The sequence below is a fragment of the Helicoverpa armigera genome, chromosome 4 (genome assembly GCF_030705265.1).
Source record: "Helicoverpa armigera isolate CAAS_96S chromosome 4, ASM3070526v1, whole genome shotgun sequence".
Taxonomy (NCBI): domain Eukaryota; kingdom Metazoa; phylum Arthropoda; class Insecta; order Lepidoptera; family Noctuidae; genus Helicoverpa; species Helicoverpa armigera.
Genome location: NC_087123.1, coordinates 3,185,909 through 3,194,669, shown reverse-complemented (window position 1 = coordinate 3,194,669; position 8,761 = coordinate 3,185,909). Strand labels below are relative to the sequence as shown.

The following is an 8,761-nucleotide window of genomic DNA, read 5'->3' as shown; positions in this document are numbered from 1 at the left end:
ATTGTCTCTTTTGCGGTACAAGAGTAGTTGTATGAAACAAGCAGAGCGTACTGTGAAGGTATGGTTTAAAAAATATAAACATTCGAATTTAGAACCTCCTCCTTTTTAGTGGGATAAAGAAGATGAACTGATCGTAATTGAAGGAGACATTGCGGAGTTTCTTAGTATATCTCAAGCATATGAAGTGGAAGTACAAATCCGCTATTAGAATGCATTATTTGGTGACCTTAAAGTAAATGAACAGGAAACTGATTGGGTAAATGACTACGATTTATAACTGCCAATATCAGCAACCAAAACGATACAACATAGCTCAATAAATTGATACATTTTGCGATACCATGACGTATGTATGATCAAATTCAAACTAGGTCAAGTACAACTATGTAGTTAGTTGTATCTATCACTTAGAAAAACAAATGTGGAATTTCTAAAAAATGCTGTTGGTGTATCCAATATTATTTTTTCTGATTGTATAGTTTAAATCTAAAACCTCTTAATTTTTCTCTAACTCGAGGTTCGCGAAAATTTTATAACCACAGTAGAGATTTTCATGCAATTTTCACTCAAAATAGATGGAGTGGTTTACGAGAAAAGTTTAGAATGTTATATAGATTTATGATAGACCCATACTTAGTCACCAGTCTCAGTCACAAAATAATTTTAGTTTTTCTATGGATGGGTTGAAAAATCTCATGTATTTTACAGACACAAGTTACATCCCTAAACTGAACAATATTATCACAATTCTATCACGCAATCAAATAGTGAGACTTGATCAGAAAATATCACAGTTCATAGTGTTTTTCTGAGGTCACAGTTGACGTCACCACACCCCGCCTTTTGGTCATTTTGTAAGTTTTGGATTACGTAGAATGAGTCCCCGAAGTTCCCGACGCCTGAATTACCTACATGATATTATTGGATACTTTCAACGATATCTATTACGGGTGACTGGACTTAAAGAAATGATATCCGTTTTTAGATTAAGTAAGTAGATATTTTTGTGAAGCAATGTTTAGTAATGTTGTTTGGAAATTGTATGATTTATAGGAATGACTTTTTTACATTGATTTTCTAGAGACACATTGAGATTTTCTAGATTCACATTACATTGATTTTCTCTAGAGATACCTACAATCTTGACAGTATGATTTTTAAAGCTCAACGCTGATTTTGGTTAGTATGAGATACAACACTTACTGTGATAAATCGATGATGTCGTTGGTCAGACATTTTTTAATTGTTCTAATTTCGTTTGTTTGGTTACACTATCCCTGAAGTACTAGTAATAAAATTCCTTTCTCCTCAGAACCTTGGTACAAATTTTAAAATAATTTACACACACTTTGGGAGCAATATAAATACTTTTACGACATTTACCTATCCTAGTTCCTTTTCAAAAACACCACACGGGAGCAAAAATAAAACGACGTGCGAGTCACGCGAAACTCTAGAAATAGCGCAAAAGTTTTAACCCTATAACATCTTTTGTATCTAATACTACTAGCCCTTTCCCGCGGTTTCACTCGCGTCCCGTAAGAACTACCGTCCGTACCGTGTTGTATAGCCTTTGTTACTCGAAAATAATGTAGCTATTCAACAGTAAAATAATTTTTCAAATCGGTTCAATAATTTCGGAGCCTTTTGGGGTTCTAAAAACAAACAAAAAATGTTTTCATTTTATTATATTATAGTATAGATTGTAGGTATCACGTATTGTCCGCTAATGTAGCCAGCGTGTTAGACCTCGTATTGTTAACTTAATCGCAAAAAGCTCTTAGGGTTATCCCTAGTCTGGGAGTTAGGGCTTGGTCCTTTTGGTCCCTTGAAGTAGGTCTTTATAGATCGAAGTTTGCATCCAAACTGGGCACTCCGTTTAGGGTCAGATTCTATCACGGCATAAATTATTTTGTGCCTAGTTAAGGGACGTTTTTCCAAGAACCCTTAACTTTTTTCTGATTCCTATATACGACGCTAGGCGATTTTTTCTACTAACTGGATCTACTTCACTCTCTCGTTAGAGGCCTTTCACGATTACAGGAATTATATAAAACAATACGATACAAGAATTATACAGCCAAGTACAGTGTTATGTATAAAAGCCATACATTAATCTTTTGAATGTCATTTTTCTTAATAGCAGTAACTTTGTAAGCATAATTTGAAATTTTAAACAGCCAAACTCAGCTATCACAGGAGTCCTAAGTAAATAAACAGTTTCACCATTCCGTCTCATTACCCGTTCATCGTTACAACTGTCCATCAAATCCTGATCTACGATTATATTTTGACGGCTGACGGGTTAATCCGTCCCCCGGTTATGTCCAACCGCTGAAGTTAATTATATTATTATCCGGCTAACCTCCTTTCCAAATGTTCTGTCTATGTGTAGTTTTGCTTTCTAGTAAGCAAAACAACAAATACAGACAAAACCGTTTATGGCGACATCCTTAAGAACAACTTACCGGTTAAATTGACCGAAATCAAAGGTCCTGGCTGATAAAAAAGGTGATAAAAAAGGAAAACATCTTGAGGAACCTGGACTATAAAGTCTGAAATCACCAACCCGCACTGAGCAAGGGTGTGAGAGGAGGCCTGTGCCCAGCAGTGGGACGATAAAAAGGCTGTAACAGTGACAGTAAAGGTCCTGGCTGAATGCTACATGCTATACCTGTCACTATATGTCGTGCAGCTATTGGCTTATTTAGTCATAAAATAAAGTGCTTGCGGCACTAATAACCGCATGGACAAGCACTGCCACAATCATCTGTCCAAGATGCTCTGTGGCCAATACCTGTCACTGGTTTTTACAACTATCGATTTTTACGACTACATATGAGTAGTCCCTTCGATGTTGTTATAAAAGATTTTGACTGTGGATAGAATATAAGGATTAGTCGTAAGATACCATTAACTGGTGGTTAGTCGTCAGTTTGATATTTGGTGCGAATGGTGGAGATAAAGATGGCCGTTTACCACTTCATTTTATAACTTTTGTGCGTCTGCTGTTTATGAGTGTCATATTTTGGAGTGTTAACCGAGTTCGAGAGAAGGAGGAGGTTCTCAATTCGGATGTTTAATTCTAATTTCTAAATGTGTTTTTATTATTAGTGAAATTGTTTTTATGTTTTCTGGCCCTAAGGTTTGATGGTGTTGGTAAAAAAAAACTGTATGTGAATTAGTTTTGTCAATAAGTAAATAACTATTTTTTATTTCACATACAAATGTAACGAATGACTTTCATAAAATAAGTTTCTTTTGAAGTATGTAAATCATAAATAATAATAAAATGCCCAATTGCCTAAACAAATAAAACACCTACTCATTCGTCCTGAACTATCGTTTTTCTATCATAAAATGTACTTCCTTACATTGATTGACCCCATTCCTTACAAAGCTATCACAAAAAAAATACATACCAACAAAACAATACTAGATTAATAGTTCAAATTGAATAAAGGATATCAAATACGTCACGCACGTGTACAGTCGATATGTAAAGTGTCTGCGATGCGTACAGTCGCGACCCGTCTTCAGTTTTCAGCGAACAAGCGACTCTGAAACCGACAGTCGCGAGGAACGGACGGTTGCGCGTATAGTCGCGAACATAATATAATAACTCTCGGAGATAATATAAAAATAAACTTTCAATTAATTTATTTTATTAATAAAAAAATAATGTGTAATTTAAAATAAATTTTGTATTTATATTTATTTAAATTAATAAATGTTGTGTTCTTTTTTTGTGTGTGTTCGGTGTAGTGTTAAAACTTTGGTGTAGACTTAAGATTGAAAAAGTTGGGATGTTGACAAGTAAGTACTTACCATGTTCCTCGTAGAACATACTGTGAAGTTTGATAAATTAGTTTCGGGGAAGTCGTTAAAATGTTACGGAGGGTGTAGTTTTTTTGGCTTGAAGTGTAATTGAAAGTTTTCTTGTAGACAGAATACATAATTTTTCTGGTTGAGATTATGTTAGGATGATATTTTTTTTTAATCTGGTGAATTCTTGGTATCTATTGTGTTTTTTCGGCTAATGTTTTAATTAATGCGGTTGTTTTTATACGCTGAATTAAACTGAATTTATCTTAACATTTTTGAATATAAAGTGGCTTGAAATTCATGATATTTATGAATGAATGTACAATAATTGTACATACTTATTTTATTAATTTTATGTTATAAATACTTTTCGGAAGTAGTTATATTTGCTATCATAGCCATAAATACGAGTGCTGAAAACGAGAATTAGCTACAAAGCTTTTACTGAAAAGACAGCGGTTACCCATCCTTAAATTGACCGCGACTAATGCAGCTTAACCTTAACTTAAAGTTCTACAAGACAAAATATTTACCCAACAATAAACGTACGTATTTAATATACAAGTCTTGATCAAACAGGTAGGTTAGACAAACTGACGTGCAAAGGAAATTTGGCAAAACGACAAAGGGAAGCCGCCCTTCCCGGCTTTTAGACAATCATAACTTTATACGTCTTTTGTTTTGTGTGCGAAACCGTTTATTTACAAGCTGCTGATATAATGGATTTCACTTTAATTGGGCGGGGTGGATTTCGGAGTCACAGGTTTTAATATTATGGACTGGTTTTTTGGGGCGATAAATAATTTCTGATAAACAAAGATCGTATTCAAATGAAATTAAACTTTGATAATTTTATTGTATGTTCCAAATGCCGAACGGTTTCGAATCGCTGTGTGGGTAATGATAGAGTATATGGGTTCGATTTTTAGGTCGTAAAATAAAAAATAATAATTAAGTTTTAACTTATTTGACTGTGAATTAATTTGATTACACGATGTCGATATTTGAAGAGCCAAATACTTTAAAATATCAACAAAATTACGTTCTTAAGTATTATTAACAACTTAATTAAAAGTAACCTCAGACCAATAAGTACCTATAGAGCAATTTTGATTTTAACATTAAGATTGAATAATTAAATAATGTGTAATATCGACAATTTTATATAATACTTGTATACATATAAAATTTTATGGGTTATCATGACGTTTTTGGGTTTAGATATATAGGTATTTTTTTTAATTTATACTGGTACCTGCAATAAATTTCATGTCTACATAACTCCACTGATATGTCACTGTTATAACAAGCACAGGCACAGGCTAGTAGGTCCCTAAAATTAAGATAACATAACCCACAACTGAATTCAAGTCACAAAATTTGCGTAGGACCAGATTTCCACATAACTCATAACTTTACTCATGCATGCCATACGCGTACCTAAGTACCCGGTCCTTATAAATAGAGGTAGGTACATAGAGGTATTAAATTCTAATGAGGCTCCTAGTTCGTAGGATAAAGTAAATCTGCACGCAACTTCAGTTTGTCTTACGTAAGCTTTGAGCTATGGTTTACATGAGCCCGTGACATGGCATTTTGTCACGCCTTTTCTCAAAGATAGAGGAGTGTTTTAGGTCAGAATTATCAGTACTTACCTATAGGTAGTACAAGGTACGTAGTTGTAGTATAAGGTACTTTTTTAATGCTAGCTGCCGACTGCAACTCCACTCTTGCAGTGACTGCATGGATATCTGAGAGCCAAAAAGTTTTATGCAAGCATATGCAGCTAAAGCCGTTTTCATACATTCGCAGCACGCGTAGTCGGCAGTTACAGCCGGTAGCTAGTATTCAAAACCTACCTTTAAGCTCCGTAAGGCTGAATATATTACATCTGTTTGAATTCAGATTGTCTCTGTATTCAGACAAAGAATACTTAATTCGTAATTGCCTTGCCATATATACGTTACGTACACATCATGATTTTGAGATAATAACAGTGGAATAAATACTCACTGCTAGCTCACTGCACTATTTTTTCCTTTGAGGAAGATGATCGTCAATGGATGACAAAGCATTATGAACGGCTGTTTTTGCGAAGGATATGATACGGTGATATTATATAATGATGTGGTACTCGTAGTGATTGTGAGAAGATGTTTTTCATTAAGTAAATTAATAAAAATTGTATAGTAGTATTAGAAATATCCGTTGTACTTTCTAACAAACCTAGAAATAGTTCATTTTAAAAGTTCTGGCGTATCGTTTCCGTTGCTTTTTGGTGTTATCGAAGAGATGCTATAAAACTCATAAATCAACCATCATATTTCGTTCAAATTATTTAAAAGCTCATCAAACCGGGTTCGGCGGTCTAATAAATAAAATTTAATGATTGCGCAATATCCAGTATCAGGGACAATTTATTGCTTTAAATCAAAACGTCATTTACAAAACAATGTTAATACCCCGACATTTCCTGTTAGCTGTCGTTGTGGTTGCACAGTCCGTGTTTATAGGTAGCATTTTGGCGATTCGCCAATTTAATATAAAGAGTAATTCTAGGTATGTCATTTAATCCGTGTCCTTAGGTAATTGAGCTCCTGCTAATTGTTGGTTTTCTATTTCAACAAGCCTTTTAGGCTATCTAACAAATAACTACAGAAAACAGATCTAATTTATTGCGATTAGATGTACAGAACCATTTTAGAAAGAGTAGCTGCCGCTAAATTTCTTTATTTATTTGTTCTGCCATTTCACACTTAAGCTACCAAACGAACAGACAAACATACTTCAATTCAAAACCAGTCAATTCCTTCGGCTTAAGTTTCTGAAAACGGAGTAGGTATAATTTAGAGTTACCCAAATGATGGTAACTTAAAACTGGTTTAATGACACCTAAAAGATGAGGTTTATAACAAGGTCTAAAAGAAACTTACTGACGGCTTAAGTATCATGAACTTTTTTTGGACAAAGTTTTGCAAGGACGGATTTATTTTTGTAATTATTTTGTGGAAATTGTAGTCATACTGTAAAATACAGTCGTTCTTTGTAAGACACTGGTATAGTTATCGGCAGGGATATTGAGCCTTGACCTTCACCTGCGCAGAAGCGATTTATTGGTTTATTGCCTTATGTGTACAGTGCGCAAAGCGATCCCCACTCTTCCGCCGAGAGCTCAACATCCGTGCCGATAACTATACTCAGCTGAATCTGGTTAGACTGGAAGCCGACCTCAACAGAGTTGGGTAAAGGCTCGGAGGATGATGATGTAGTCAGACTAACAGTTGGTTTGATTTAGAGGTAGTCGTGATCGCATTTGATCTGCTATAAGCTCTCCTTCTAGTTTTGTATCTATCGGTTGATAGACGACTATTACAAATGAATTATTGTGGAGCAACTCGAAATTTGAGAAAGACCTAAACCTACAAAATAGATAGAATTCTTGCTATTTTATGAAAAAATATCATAATTACCTACTTGTAGCTTTAAAAAATGCCTTCATAAGCCTTACTAAGCAAAATTTTGGCTTTAATACACAAACACAACAGGTGAATCGTTATTTCGCCGAAATCGGTATACTGTATATGATATTTAATTAAAAGCATAATATTATAGCCGTAATGATGTTATAATCACATCACACTTTGATTAGCATTCTTAGAATTGCCTCAAAATTTTAATTAATTATTTTGGTGATGAATTTTCTGAGTAAAATGTTATTGACGGAAATTCCCCTTTTAGACGGTAGGATGGAAATTGCTCTTTTAATTGTTATTTCCTTACTCATTATAACATCATATTTCGTAGATATGCTTATTTTGCAGTAATTTATAACTGAAGAGTTTGTTTGTTTGCTTGCTTACTTAAGTGCGCTGATCTCAGCAACTACAAGACAGATTTAAACAATTCTTCCAGTGCAATATAGACCATTTATCGAATATGGCCGGTTGGTACTTTTTAAAAAGTATCGCAAACGGAATTTTAGTCTACAAAAGTCTGTCTTTACCGCCTGCTCCTTACTTAGCAGTCTTTTTTTTTTTATCGACGTAAAATCATCAAATGACCCCTCCCGCTGTGGGTTAGCAGCGGTGAGGGAGTGTCAGACTCTTACTGACTAAAATCGTCGTGTTCCGTCATAGGCCTTTTATGTACCAGGGCCGCGGTATCTCTTTCGAACAACCCGCAGCCCCGGCAGGCCTTGGCCCTGCTGGGCCCCGCTGGGGTTGCTGACGTCTCTTTGAGGAGCGCGTGGAACAACGCGCGCCGTCGACACGGGTATGTCGTCTAGGAAGACAGAGGGACGATGAGCCACCCGAACTCACCGCCCACAGACCCACGCCTACGGTGGCCGGGAGTCATCTCGCGACACCCGGCGCCCATGGTGTCTACCTGGTCCAGCGCGGCGGCCGGGATGAGAGGTGCGGACTCTCTGGCGCCTCAAATCAATTGGAGTCTCAAATCGCATTTTTTACATCTAAATGGGATTAAAGATGAAAAATGAAATGAATGAATGAATGAATGAGTGAAAAATAAATATTCATAATTAATTTAAGGTTCATAATTAATGTTTGAATCCTAAAATATTTTACAATTTCCTCGGAATTTTCTCAGCTCATACGTTGAAGATAATTTCGTAGTTTTATGACTTATAAAGTAGGCACAAAATGTAACGTTATTTTTGTACATAGTATGTGAATACTTGCGGCGTCTTCATTCATAAATTATATCTAAACACGCTGTTTGCTTGTAAATGTGTTATTATCGTTGAAATACTCGCGCGTTTGATGTTTGGAAGAATCATTACTGAAATAAATTTTCCTTTCTTAAATACTGTTTTAACATCGTTGTTAGACTGAACAATTTTTGTTAGCTTTGGAAAAATAAACTTTTATTATAGGCTCTTCTGGTTATTCTTACAAAACTTTGGCCAATGATAAGT

General features: G+C 35.2%; 1 protein-coding gene across 1 annotated transcript in view; it reads left to right on the top strand.

Annotated features, from left to right (window-relative positions):
* Positions 1–3,587: 3,587 nt before the first annotated feature.
* The window catches only part of LOC110380985 (cardioacceleratory peptide receptor), a 52,156-nt gene continuing 46,982 nt past the window's right edge, over positions 3,588–8,761 (top strand). The window contains exon 1 of the mRNA XM_064034513.1: positions 3,588–3,816. The gene's annotated coding sequence lies outside the window, so the exon portion shown is untranslated. The remainder of the gene's footprint in view (positions 3,817–8,761) is intronic.